We start from the raw sequence: 14,869 nt of genomic DNA, 5'->3' as shown, positions 1-14,869 counted from the left end.
GGACAAAAAGGTGACAATCGTGGTCCCGAATGAGTCCATCCCTGTGCATGATCTTATGGTGTGGATAAAAAATTATGGGAAGCCTTTAAATGAGCCTAAGAAGGTGATGGACGAGTTCGGGATCTGGGGGGGAGGTTGGGAGCTGATGGTGAGGCTGGACAGAGTGGGGAATGTGGTCAAACACATCCCCACTTCTGTTTTCATTGGAAGAGATAGAGTGACGGTCTATTATCAGGGGCAACCTCGTGCATGTTATAAGTGTGGTTCGCATAGTCATTATAGTATTTCTTGTAAGGAACAGAAGTGTTCGCGATGCCATGCTTTGGGACACTTAGCAAAGGACTGTAAAGACATCAGATGCAGTATTTGCTTAAAAATAGGTCACCCATATTTGCAGTGTCCCGAAGCATGGGCCAATATGGATGAAGAAGTAGTAAAAGAGATGGAAAAGATTTTGAAAGAGAATGAAGAGGTGGCCTCTGGTAATGGACCGTCACAGTTGGAGTCTGCCGTCTTGGAACCCCAGCCGGTGATTCCCCCTTTTTTATCGGTTTTGAAGTCGGCACCTCCGCCCCCTCCTCCCCCATCTTTGGTCCCAGTAACTACTAAGCTCCCTGGGGGTGCGGAGTCCCTTTTTAAGATTGCTGATCCTGGTAAAGGGAAAAATATTTTTTCAGCTTGTGGGAAGGAAGGTTCTTTTCAGGTGATAAAAGTCTCTCCTACGGATGTTAAAGGGAGGGATGATGAGGAGAGAGTTTCTGTTGGGAGGAAAGAGGTGGAGGATAATGATGGGAAAGATAAGGGTAGTGATAAACAAATCCCGGAGGAGGGAGGGAAAAAAATAGAAAGAACTAAAACCATTAAAGGAAAAAATAAACAGAATGGAGAGATGGTAGGGGTAAAAGTAGAGAAGTCCAAAAACTTGGATAAGGTGAAGTCAGCAAAAGAGAGGAGGAAGGAAAGGAGGAGGGAAGTGTCAGAAAAGAAAGCAATAGAGAAAATGGAAGAAATTAAACAGAAAAAATCCATTACCTTGCAGAATAAGTATGAAACATTGTCAGATCAGTCTGACGGGTCAGATGAGAATTATGTAGAGAGTGAGAGTGATTTATTTGAGGATGATGAGGCCTCAGATAAAGAAAAAGTTGAAGAGATGGAAGTTTCTACCTCTAAGGAGGCAGAGAGTACAGTTTAAGAAAGGGTAAGCAATCTCCTTTTTCATTTATCCTGATGGAGGTTCCCCCCCCTTTGAAACTAGCAACCATTAATGTTGCTAGTATGAGATCTGTGAGTGCTCGAAGGAAGGCCATATTTTTTCTCGGTCAGTTTGATGCCGACATTTTATTTTTGCAAGAGACCAGGCTTCAAACATTGTCTGATATCCAGGAAGCCAAGAGGGACTGGTATTTTGGTCCCTCTTATTGGTCTCTTGCGGCCGAGCCTTACACTGGGGTGGCGGTCCTTTTTAAGACCGACATGGTAACTTTCCGGCGGGTAAGTGAGATTGAGATGGGGCGATGTTTGGTCATGGACGTTTCTGTGAGGGGGCAGGACTTGAGACTAATCAATATCTATGGTCCTCAGTCTGAGAGGGAAAGGAAGCGCCTCTTCACAGAGATCAAGCCATTCCTGTTTACAGCCCAGGAGGTAGTCTTTGGTGGTGATTTTAATACCATAGTCAGGCTTAAGGACAGGAGAGGTGCCAAGACTCGCCTGGGCTATGATAGCAATTTTTTGAATAGTATGGTTAGGGATGCTGGTCTGGCGGATGTGCATGTGAAGCACACCCCAGATGACGCAGGGTTCACCTATTTCTGCGGAGAGCGTAAGAGTAGAATAGATAGGTTTTTTGTTAAGGAGAGCTCTGCTACCTCATCTCCAGGGGTGCAGGTGGTAGAGTTTTCCGATCACTGTATTCTGTCTGTGGTATTGAATGTGTCAGATGTTCCTCCTAAGGGAAGGGGTATCTGGAGATTAAATTTGGTGCTATTGAAAGAGGAAAGTATAAGACAATCTTTCAGGGATTTTTTTCAGGCACAGGTTACTTTGCTGGACTGTTGTGACAGTAGGTCTGAGTGGTGGGAGATGGTTAAAAGGCGGGCAGCAGGTCTTTTCAAGAACCTAGCAAGGAAGAGAGCTTTTGGTAAATATGTTACCTACCAGCGTCTGAGGCGGAAACTTGAAATTGCTGTCTTGGGGGATGGTGATCCTACAGAGATCAAAAGGATCAAGGATTTGTTACACAAAAGTTTGTATGATCGGCATGCTTCTTTGCTTCTGGAAAGGGATTATGGGAAAAATCACTCACCAGATCCTTATCAGAATTGTAAACAAAGTATAGCAGTTAAGATCGTTTATGGTCTCAAGGATAGTACAGGGTCTCTGGTGAAGTCCAGAGCAGGGATCCTGGAAATCGTGAGATCCTTTTATGCTGAACTTTTGGATAGCAAGCCCCTTGATAAGACAGTAATGGAATCTTTCTTGTGGGATATTCCAGGACTGAAGAATTTAGATGTTCCTCTTGCGTTTTTGACGGAAAGAATTTCTGCTGAAGAAGTGGTGAAAGCCATAGAGCAGTTGGCTATCAAAAAAACTCCAGGGCCAGATGGCCTGACGGCCGAATTTTATAAGGTTTTTAAGGACATTCTGGCCCCTGAATTGGCAGAGGTTTACAATCGCAGTCTTGCAGAGGATGAGCTTCCTCCCTCTATGAGAGAGTCAGCAGTTATCCTTTTATCAAAGGGTAAAGATTCTTCAATGATTGAGAATTGGCGGCCTATCAGCCTTCTCAATGTTGACCGAAAGATACTGGCTAAAATAATTTTTTGGCGTTTGAGTCAGGTGGCAAATGAAGTGCTTTCCCGCCAGCAGCACTGTTCTGTCCAGGGTAGAAGTACTTTTTCAGCCGTATTAACGGTCCGGGAGATTTTGGAGAGATGCAGGGCGGCTGGTTGGGGAAAATACTTACTGGCGTTGGATCAAGCAAAGGCTTTTGATCGTGTCAATCATGAGTATCTGTGGGTACTCCTTAGTAGGTATGGTCTGCCGGGGAGGTTTATTGATTGGCTGAAAATTTTATATAGAGGTGCTGAGAGTTTCCCGCTTGTCAATGGTTGGGTTGGACAGACCTTTGAGGTTAGATCTGGGGTGCGTCAGGGGTGTCCTTTGAGTCCCTTGCTATACGCCTTTGCCATTGATCCTTTCGTAAGAAGGATTGATGGTGGAGCGTTGTGTGGGGTACCGTCGGGCATAACTGGTGTACCTCCTCTCAAGGTGGTGGCTTACGCTGATGATGTGACTGTGGTAATCTCTGGGCAAGAGGAGGCAGAGGGAGTTTGTGCGGAGGTTGCTCGTTACTCATTAGCGTCAGGCTCTAAGATCAATCAGGACAAGTGTGAGGCTTTCTGGATGGGTAAGGAAAATGAGAGCTTCTTGCTTCCGGTCTCTTTTCCGGCACCAAAAGAAAAGATTAAAATACTCGGCATAGAATTTGGTCTGGGTGATTATGGTCACAGAAATTGGGAAAGCAGACTGAAGTGTGCTGAGGCTAAGGTGATCCGCTGGAAAGGTTGGCGATTGACTTTCAGAGAAAGGATTGGCATAATCAAAACTTATTTGATTCCAATTATGTTATATGTCAGTTTTGTCTGTATTTTGCCAGTATCTCTTCACACAAGAATTTACAGCTTGTTCTTCCAAATGCTTTGGGGGAACAAGATGAACCACGTTAAGAGGAATATCACTTATCAATCAAGGCAGAAGGGTGGCCTAGGAATGGTCAACCCGGTGGTTTTCTTTTCTCTGTTATTTATTAAAAATAACTTTGGTAGAATGTATGCGGAGGAACTGCCTGGGTGGATGGGTATTTTTCAGTCCTGGTTTAAACCTTTCCTTAGGCGTTGGGAAGAGGGTGGTTTGGTGAAAAGACTGAGAGCCAATGCTGATTATCTGCCGGCCTATGTTGCACCGTGTCTGAAAGTGATCCGGCAATGGGAACTGACAAAGGAGGATATTATCTCGATCCCTAGGAAAACCCTAGTGGAAAGAGTGGTTGAGACCTTTTTTCAGGACCCATTGGCCCTGAGAGATTGCCCGAGCCCAATTATGGAGGAGGGTTTGCGCTTGCTATGTTCTCCTAGGATTCCTAACAAATTCAGGGACTTGGCTTGGCTTTCCTTTCATGGCAGACTCTTTGTTAGAGGAAATTTGAAGTTCATTGGGGATAGGGATCGTGGTTGTCCTCATGAGGAGTGTGGTGGTGTGGAGGAGACCATGGACCATTTCCTGGTGGACTGTTCCTTTAAGAAAGAAGTATATAAACAGGTGGGTAGGGCTTTAGGTATTCCCTTTCTGGAGCGGCTCAGTTACGCGGAGTGGACATATGGTGCGTTCAATAACCGGGGGTCATTTAATTTGGACACTTTATTCTTAGTTAGCTTAGTGATCCGGTATTACACTTGGAATGCACGGTGCCAAATTACGATTCATCAGAAAGTCCTCCCTGTCCAGGTGGTGGTGCATGGCATTATTGGTGAGGTTGGGAAAATCCGGGGTCTTGAAGGGAAGAGGTTGAGTCGGGAGGAATGGCGTCTGTTTTGGCAGAACGTCAAGCCTCCTTGATTTGGCTAATTTTCTTTGTGGTGAGCTTTCTATTTCTTTTCACTTAGTTAGGAACCCAAATTGAGGAATGGCTTGCAAACATAGGAGGAGTGAGATTGCTTAGTCTTTCTTACTGATATAGGTAATAGTGTAAATAGTGTATAGTGTATATAGCGTGATATTGAAGTTGAATAACTGAGATTTAAGTTATTTTGGTTCTTGAGGTTTTTTTTTTTTTTTTTTTTTTTTTTTTTTTTTTTTTTTTTTTTTTTTTTTTTTTTTTTTTTTTTTTGCTTTCCAGGAAAATGGACTTGATATGAACTGAATATTAAGCGTTTGAGGCAAGAGGCCTAATGTTTGTTACTGTATTTCTTTGGTTATTTTTGTATTTTTGTATAAAATAAGTAGTGATATTCTTAATAAAAGAATTACTATGCATTGCCTGCTGTCAGTGCCACACGTCACTCCTGCTCCTACTGCTGCTGTTGTATTTATCCTGCTGCTGTCAGAGGTCCCACCATCAGCGTCCTCACTATGCATTGCCTGCTGTCAGTGCCACACGTCACTCCTCCTCCTACTGCTGCTGTTGTATTTATCCTGCTGCTGTCAGTGGTCCCACCGCCAGGGTCCACACTATGCATTGCCTGCTGTCAGTGCCACACGTCACTCCTCCTCCTCCTGCTGCTGTTGTATTTATCCTGCTGCTGTCAGTGGTCCCACCGCCAGAGTCCACACTATGCATTGCCTGCTGTCAGTGCCACACGTCACTCCACCTCCTCCTGCTGCTGTTATATTTATCCTGCTGCTGTCAGTGGTCCCACCGCCAGAGTCCACACTATGCATTGCCTGCTGTCAGTGCCGCACGTCACTCCACCTCCTCCTGCTGCTGCTGTTGTATTTATCCTACTGCTGTCAGAGGTCCCACCAGGGTCCACATTATGCATTGCCTGCTGTCAGTGCCACACGTCACTCCTCATCCTACTGCTGCTGTTGTATTTATCCTGCTGCTGTCAGTGGTCCCACCGCCAGAGTCCACACTATGCATTGCCTGCTGTCAGTGCCACACGTCACTCCACCTCCTCCTGCTGCTGCTGTTGTATTTATCCTACTGCTGTCAGAGGTCCCACCGCCAGGGTCCACACTATGCATTGCCTGCTGCCAGTGCCACACGTCACTCCACCTCCTCCTGCTGCTGCTGTTGTATTTATCCTACTGCTGTCAGTGGTCCCACCACCAGGGTCCACACTATGCATTGCCTGCTGTCAGTGCCACACATCACTCCACCTCCTCCTGCTGCTGCTGTTGTATTTATCCTACTGCTGTCAGAGGTCCCACCGCCAGGGTCCAGACTATGCATTGCCTGCTGCCAGTGCCACACGTCACTCCTCCTCCTACTGCTGCTGTTGTATTTATCCTGCTGCTGTCAGTGGTCCCACCGCCAGGGTCCACACTATGCATTGCCTGCTGTCAGTGCCACACGTCACTCCACCTCCTCCTGCTGCTGTTATATTTATCCTGCTGCTGTCAGTGGTCCCACCGCCAGAGTCCACACTATGCATTGCCTGCTGTCAGTGCCGCACGTCACTCCACCTCCTCCTGCTGCTGCTGTTGTATTTATCCTACTGCTGTCAGAGGTCCCACCAGGGTCCACATTATGCATTGCCTGCTGTCAGTGCCACACGTCACTCCTCATCCTACTGCTGCTGTTGTATTTATCCTGCTGCTGTCAGTGGTCCCACCGCCAGAGTCCACACTATGCATTGCCTGCTGTCAGTGCCACACGTCACTCCACCTCCTCCTGCTGCTGCTGTTGTATTTATCCTACTGCTGTCAGAGGTCCCACCGCCAGGGTCCACACTATGCATTGCCTGCTGCCAGTGCCACACGTCACTCCACCTCCTCCTGCTGCTGCTGTTGTATTTATCCTACTGCTGTCAGAGGTCCCACCGCCAGGGTCCACACTATGCATTGCCTGCTGCCAGTGCTACACGTCACTCCACCTCCTCCTGCTGCTGCTGTTGTATTTATCCTACTGCTGTCAGAGGTCCCACCGCCAGGGTCCACACTATGCATTGCCTGCTGCCAGTGCCACACGTCACTCCACCTCCTCCTGCTGCTGTTGTATTTATCCTGCTGCTGTCAGTGGTCCCACCACCAGGGTCCACACTGCATTGCCTGCTGCCAGTGCCACACGTCACTCCACCTCCTCCTGCTGCTGTTGTATTTATCCTGCTGCTGTCAGTGGTCCCACCGCCAGGGTCCACACTATGCATTGCCTGCTGCCAGTGCCACACGTCACTCCTGCTGCTGCTGTTGTATTTATCCTACTGCTGTCAGAGGTCCCACCACCAGGGTCCACACTATGCATTGCCTGCTGCCAGTGCCACACGTCACTCCACCTCCTCCTGCTGCTGTTGTATTTTTCCTGCTGCTGTTAGTAGTCCCACCACCAGGGTCCACACTGCATTGCCTGCTGCCAGTGCCACACATCACTCCTCCTCCTACTGCTGCTGTTGTATTTATCCTGCTGCTGTCAGTGGTCCCACCACCAGGGTCCACACTATGCATTGCCTGCTGCCAGTGCCACACGTCACTCCACCTCCTCCTGCTGCTGCTGTTGTATTTATCCTACTGCTGTCAGAGGTCCCACCGCCAGGGTCCACACAATGCATTGCCTGCTGCCAGTGCCACACGTCACTCCACCTCCTCCTGCTGCTGTTGTATTTATCCTGCTGCTGTCAGTGGTCCCACCGCCAGGGTCCACACTATGCATTGCCTGCTGTCAGTGCCACACGTCACTCCTCCTCCTACTGCTGCTGTTGTATTTATCCTGCTGCTGTCAGTGGTCCCACCACCAGGGTCCACACTATGCATTGCCTGCTGTCAGTGCCACACGTCACTCCTGCTCCTACTGCTGCTGTTGTATTTATCCTGCTGCTGTCAGAGGTCCCACCATCAGCGTCCTCACTATGCATTGCCTGTTGTCAGTGCCACACGTCACTCCTCCTCCTACTGCTGCTGTTGTATTTATCCTGCTGCTGTCAGTGGTCCCACCGCCAGGGTCCACACTATGCATTGCCTGCTGTCAGTGCCACACGTCACTCCTCCTCCTCCTGCTGCTGTTGTATTTATCCTGCTGCTGTCAGTGGTCCCACCGCCAGGGTCCACACTATGCATTGCCTGCTGCCAGTGCCACACGTCACTCCTGCTGCTGCTGTTGTATTTATCCTACTGCTGTCAGAGGTCCCACCACCAGGGTCCACACTATGCATTGCCTGCTGCCAGTGCCACACGTCACTCCACCTCCTCCTGCTGCTGTTGTATTTTTCCTGCTGCTGTTAGTAGTCCCACCACCAGGGTCCACACTGCATTGCCTGCTGCCAGTGCCACACATCACTCCTCCTCCTACTGCTGCTGTTGTATTTATCCTGCTGCTGTCAGTGGTCCCACCACCAGGGTCCACACTATGCATTGCCTGCTGCCAGTGCCACACGTCACTCCACCTCCTCCTGCTGCTGCTGTTGTATTTATCCTACTGCTGTCAGAGGTCCCACCGCCAGGGTCCACACAATGCATTGCCTGCTGCCAGTGCCACACGTCACTCCACCTCCTCCTGCTGCTGTTGTATTTATCCTGCTGCTGTCAGTGGTCCCACCGCCAGGGTCCACACTATGCATTGCCTGCTGTCAGTGCCACACGTCACTCCTCCTCCTACTGCTGCTGTTGTATTTATCCTGCTGCTGTCAGTGGTCCCACCACCAGGGTCCACACTATGCATTGCCTGCTGTCAGTGCCACACGTCACTCCTGCTCCTACTGCTGCTGTTGTATTTATCCTGCTGCTGTCAGAGGTCCCACCATCAGCGTCCTCACTATGCATTGCCTGCTGTCAGTGCCACACGTCACTCCTCCTCCTACTGCTGCTGTTGTATTTATCCTGCTGCTGTCAGTGGTCCCACCGCCAGGGTCCACACTATGCATTGCCTGCTGTCAGTGCCACACGTCACTCCTCCTCCTCCTGCTGCTGTTGTATTTATCCTGCTGCTGTCAGTGGTCCCACCGCCAGGGTCCACACTATGCATTGCCTGCTGTCAGTGCCACACGTCACTCCACCTCCTCCTGCTGCTGTTATATTTATCCTGCTGCTGTCAGTGGTCCCACCGCCAGAGTCCACACTATGCATTGCCTGCTGTCAGTGCCGCACGTCACTCCACCTCCTCCTGCTGCTGCTGTTGTATTTATCCTACTGCTGTCAGAGGTCCCACCAGGGTCCACATTATGCATTGCCTGCTGTCAGTGCCACACGTCACTCCTCATCCTACTGCTGCTGTTGTATTTATCCTGCTGCTGTCAGTGGTCCCACCGCCAGAGTCCACACTATGCATTGCCTGCTGTCAGTGCCACACGTCACTCCACCTCCTCCTGCTGCTGCTGTTGTATTTATCCTACTGCTGTCAGAGGTCCCACCGCCAGGGTCCACACTATGCATTGCCTGCTGCCAGTGCCACACGTCACTCCACCTCCTCCTGCTGCTGCTGTTGTATTTATCCTACTGCTGTCAGAGGTCCCACCGCCAGGGTCCACACTATGCATTGCCTGCTGCCAGTGCTACACGTCACTCCACCTCCTCCTGCTGCTGCTGTTGTATTTATCCTACTGCTGTCAGAGGTCCCACCGCCAGGGTCCACACTATGCATTGCCTGCTGCCAGTGCCACACGTCACTCCACCTCCTCCTGCTGCTGTTGTATTTATCCTGCTGCTGTCAGTGGTCCCACCACCAGGGTCCACACTGCATTGCCTGCTGCCAGTGCCACACGTCACTCCACCTCCTCCTGCTGCTGTTGTATTTATCCTGCTGCTGTCAGTGGTCCCACCGCCAGGGTCCACACTATGCATTGCCTGCTGCCAGTGCCACACGTCACTCCTGCTGCTGCTGTTGTATTTATCCTACTGCTGTCAGAGGTCCCACCACCAGGGTCCACACTATGCATTGCCTGCTGCCAGTGCCACACGTCACTCCACCTCCTCCTGCTGCTGTTGTATTTTTCCTGCTGCTGTTAGTAGTCCCACCACCAGGGTCCACACTGCATTGCCTGCTGCCAGTGCCACACATCACTCCTCCTCCTACTGCTGCTGTTGTATTTATCCTGCTGCTGTCAGTGGTCCCACCACCAGGGTCCACACTATGCATTGCCTGCTGCCAGTGCCACACGTCACTCCACCTCCTCCTGCTGCTGCTGTTGTATTTATCCTACTGCTGTCAGAGGTCCCACCGCCAGGGTCCACACAATGCATTGCCTGCTGCCAGTGCCACACGTCACTCCACCTCCTCCTGCTGCTGTTGTATTTATCCTGCTGCTGTCAGTGGTCCCACCGCCAGGGTCCACACTATGCATTGCCTGCTGTCAGTGCCACACGTCACTCCTCCTCCTACTGCTGCTGTTGTATTTATCCTGCTGCTGTCAGTGGTCCCACCACCAGGGTCCACACTATGCATTGCCTGCTGTCAGTGCCACACGTCACTCCTGCTCCTACTGCTGCTGTTGTATTTATCCTGCTGCTGTCAGAGGTCCCACCATCAGCGTCCTCACTATGCATTGCCTGCTGTCAGTGCCACACGTCACTCCTCCTCCTACTGCTGCTGTTGTATTTATCCTGCTGCTGTCAGTGGTCCCACCGCCAGGGTCCACACTATGCATTGCCTGCTGTCAGTGCCACACGTCACTCCTCCTCCTCCTGCTGCTGTTGTATTTATCCTGCTGCTGTCAGTGGTCCCACCGCCAGGGTCCACACTATGCATTGCATGCTGCCAGTGCCACACGTCACTCCTGCTGCTGCTGTTGTATTTATCCTACTGCTGTCAGAGGTCCCACCACCAGGGTCCACACTATGCATTGCCTGCTGCCAGTGCCACACGTCACTCCACCTCCTCCTGCTGCTGTTGTATTTTTCCTGCTGCTGTTAGTAGTCCCACCACCAGGGTCCACACTGCATTGCCTGCTGCCAGTGCCACACATCACTCCTCCTCCTACTGCTGCTGTTGTATTTATCCTGCTGCTGTCAGTGGTCCCACCACCAGGGTCCACACTATGCATTGCCTGCTGCCAGTGCCACACGTCACTCCACCTCCTCCTGCTGCTGCTGTTGTATTTATCCTACTGCTGTCAGAGGTCCCACCGCCAGGGTCCACACAATGCATTGCCTGCTGCCAGTGCCACACGTCACTCCACCTCCTCCTGCTGCTGTTGTATTTATCCTGCTGCTGTCAGTGGTCCCACCGCCAGGGTCCACACTATGCATTGCCTGCTGTCAGTGCCACACGTCACTCCTCCTCCTACTGCTGCTGTTGTATTTATCCTGCTGCTGTCAGTGGTCCCACCACCAGGGTCCACACTATGCATTGCCTGCTGTCAGTGCCACACGTCACTCCTGCTCCTACTGCTGCTGTTGTATTTATCCTGCTGCTGTCAGAGGTCCCACCATCAGCGTCCTCACTATGCATTGCCTGCTGTCAGTGCCACACGTCACTCCTCCTCCTACTGCTGCTGTTGCTGTTTATCCTACTGCTGTCAGAGGTCCCACCACCAGGGTCCACACTATGCATTGCCTGCTGCCAGTGCCACACGTCACTCCTCCTCCTACTGCTGCTGTTGTATTTATCCTGCTGCTGTCAGTGGTCCCACTGCCAGAGTCCACACTAGGCATTGCCTGCTGTCAGTGCCACACGTCACTCCTCCTCCTACTGCTGCTGTTGTATTTATCCTGCTGCGGTCAGTGGTCCCAACACCAGGAGCCACACTATGCATTGCCTGCTGTCAGTGCCAAACGTCACTCCACCTCCTCCTGCTGCTGCTGTTGTATTTATCCTACTGCTGTCAGAGGTCCCACCGCCAGAGTCCACACTATGCATTGCCTGCTGCCAGTGCCACACGTCACTCCACCTCCTCCTGCTGCTGCTGTTGTATTTATCCTACTGCTGTCAGAGGTCCCACCGCCAGGGTCCACACTATGCATTGCCTGCTGCCAGTGCCACACGTCACTCCACCTCCTCCTTCTGCTGTTGTATTTATCCTGCTGCTGTCAGTGGTCCCACCGCCAGGGTCCACACTATGCATTGCCTGCTGTCAGTGCCACATGTCACTCCTCCTCCTACTGCTGCTGTTGTATTTATCCTGCTGCTGTCAGTGGTCCCACCACCAGGGTCCACACTATGCATTGCCTGCTGTCAGTGCCACACATCACTCCACCTCCTCCTGCTGCTGCTGTTGTATTTATCCTACTGCTGTCAGAGGTCCCACCGCTAGGGTTCACACTATGCATTGCCTGCTGCCAGTGCCACACGTCACTCCTCCTCCTACTGCTGCTGTTGTATTTATCCTGCTGCTGTCAGTGGTCCCACCGCCAGGGTCCACACTATGCATTGCCTGCTGTCAGTGCCACACGTCACTCCACCTCCTCCTGCTGCTGCTGTTGTATTTATCCTACTGCTGTCAGAGGTCCCACCGCCAGGGTCCACACTATGCATTGCCTGCTGCCAGTGCCACACGTCACTCCACCTCCTCCTGCTGCTGCTGTTGTATTTATCCTACTGCTGTCAGAGGTCCCACCGCCAGGGTCCACACTATGCATTGCCTGCTGCCAGTGCTACACGTCACTCCACCTCCTCCTGCTGCTGCTGTTGTATTTATCCTACTGCTGTCAGAGGTCCCACCGCCAGGGTCCACACTATGCATTGCCTGCTGCCAGTGCCACACGTCACTCCACCTCCTCCTGCTGCTGTTGTATTTATCCTGCTGCTGTCAGTGGTCCCACCACCAGGGTCCACACTGCATTGCCTGCTGCCAGTGCCACACGTCACTCCACCTCCTCCTGCTGCTGTTGTATTTATCCTGCTGCTGTCAGTGGTCCCACCGCCAGGGTCCACACTATGCATTGCCTGCTGCCAGTGCCACACGTCACTCCTGCTGCTGCTGTTGTATTTATCCTACTGCTGTCAGAGGTCCCACCACCAGGGTCCACACTATGCATTGCCTGCTGCCAGTGCCACACGTCACTCCACCTCCTCCTGCTGCTGCTGTATTTTTCCTGCTGCTGTTAGTGGTCCCACCACCAGGGTCCACACTGCATTGCCTGCTGCCAGTGCCACAAGTCACTCCTCCTCCTACTGCTGCTGTTGTATTTATCCTGCTGCTGTCAGTGGTCCCACCACCAGGGTCCACACTATGCATTGCCTGCTGTCAGTGCCACACATCACTCTACCTCCTCCTGCTGCTGCTGTTGTATTTATCCTACTGCTGTCAGAGGTCCCACCGCCAGGGTCCAGACTATGCATTGCCTGCTGCCAGTGCCACACGTCACTCCTCCTCCTACTGCTGCTGTTGTATTTATCCTGCTGCTGTCAGTGGTCCCACCGCCAGGGTCCACACTATGCATTGCCTGCTGTCAGTGCCACATGTCACTCCACCTCCTCCTGCTGCTGTTATATTTATCCCGCTGCTGTCAGTGGTCCCACCGCCAGAGTCCACACTATGCATTGCCTGCTGTCAGTGCCACACGTCACTCCACCTCCTCCTGCTGCTGCTGTTGTATTTATCCTACTGCTGTCAGAGGTCCCACCAGGGTCCACATTATGCATTGCCTGCTGTCAGTGCCACACGTCACTCCTCATCCTACTGCTGCTGTTGTATTTATCCTGCTGCTGTCAGTGGTCCCACCGCCAGAGTCCACACTATGCATTGCCTGCTGTCAGTGCCACACGTCACTCCACCTCCTCCTGCTGCTGCTGTTGTATTTATCCTACTGCTGTCAGAGGTCCCACCGCCAGGGTCCACACTATGCATTGCCTGCTGCCAGTGCCACACGTCACTCCACCTCCTCCTGCTGCTGCTGTTGTATTTATCCTACTGCTGTCAGAGGTCCCACCGCCAGGGTCCACACTATGCATTGCCTGCTGCCAGTGCTACACGTCACTCCACCTCCTCCTGCTGCTGCTGTTGTATTTATCCTACTGCTGTCAGAGGTCCCACCGCCAGGGTCCACACTATGCATTGCCTGCTGCCAGTGCCACACGTCACTCCACCTCCTCCTGCTGCTGTTGTATTTATCCTGCTGCTGTCAGTGGTCCCACCACCAGGGTCCACACTGCATTGCCTGCTGCCAGTGCCACACGTCACTCCACCTCCTCCTGCTGCTGTTGTATTTATCCTGCTGCTGTCAGTGGTCCCACCGCCAGGGTCCACACTATGCATTGCCTGCTGCCAGTGCCACACGTCACTCCTGCTGCTGCTGTTGTATTTATCCTACTGCTGTCAGAGGTCCCACCACCAGGGTCCACACTATGCATTGCCTGCTGCCAGTGCCACACGTCACTCCACCTCCTCCTGCTGCTGTTGTATTTTTCCTGCTGCTGTTAGTAGTCCCACCACCAGGGTCCACACTGCATTGCCTGCTGCCAGTGCCACACATCACTCCTCCTCCTACTGCTGCTGTTGTATTTATCCTGCTGCTGTCAGTGGTCCCACCACCAGGGTCCACACTATGCATTGCCTGCTGCCAGTGCCACACGTCACTCCACCTCCTCCTGCTGCTGCTGTTGTATTTATCCTACTGCTGTCAGAGGTCCCACCGCCAGGGTCCACACAATGCATTGCCTGCTGCCAGTGCCACACGTCACTCCACCTCCTCCTGCTGCTGTTGTATTTATCCTGCTGCTGTCAGTGGTCCCACCGCCAGGGTCCACACTATGCATTGCCTGCTGTCAGTGCCACACGTCACTCCTCCTCCTACTGCTGCTGTTGTATTTATCCTGCTGCTGTCAGTGGTCCCACCACCAGGGTCCACACTATGCATTGCCTGCTGTCAGTGCCACACGTCACTCCTGCTCCTACTGCTGCTGTTGTATTTATCCTGCTGCTGTCAGAGGTCCCACCATCAGCGTCCTCACTATGCATTGCCTGCTGTCAGTGCCACACGTCACTCCTCCTCCTACTGCTGCTGTTGCTGTTTATCCTACTGCTGTCAGAGGTCCCACCACCAGGGTCCACACTATGCATTGCCTGCTGCCAGTGCCACACGTCACTCCTCCTCCTACTGCTGCTGTTGTATTTATCCTGCTGCTGTCAGTGGTCCCACTGCCAGAGTCCACACTAGGCATTGCCTGCTGTCAGTGCCACACGTCACTCCTCCTCCTACTGCTGCTGTTGTATTTATCCTGCTGCGGTCAGTGGTCCCAACACCAGGAGCCACACTATGCATTGCCTGCTGTCAGTGC

Source organism: Hyperolius riggenbachi, chromosome 6 (genome assembly GCF_040937935.1).
Source record: "Hyperolius riggenbachi isolate aHypRig1 chromosome 6, aHypRig1.pri, whole genome shotgun sequence".
Taxonomy (NCBI): Eukaryota; Metazoa; Chordata; class Amphibia; order Anura; family Hyperoliidae; genus Hyperolius; species Hyperolius riggenbachi.
The sequence above is the reverse complement of the archived record's forward strand: the minus strand, read 5'-3'. Positions refer to the sequence as shown.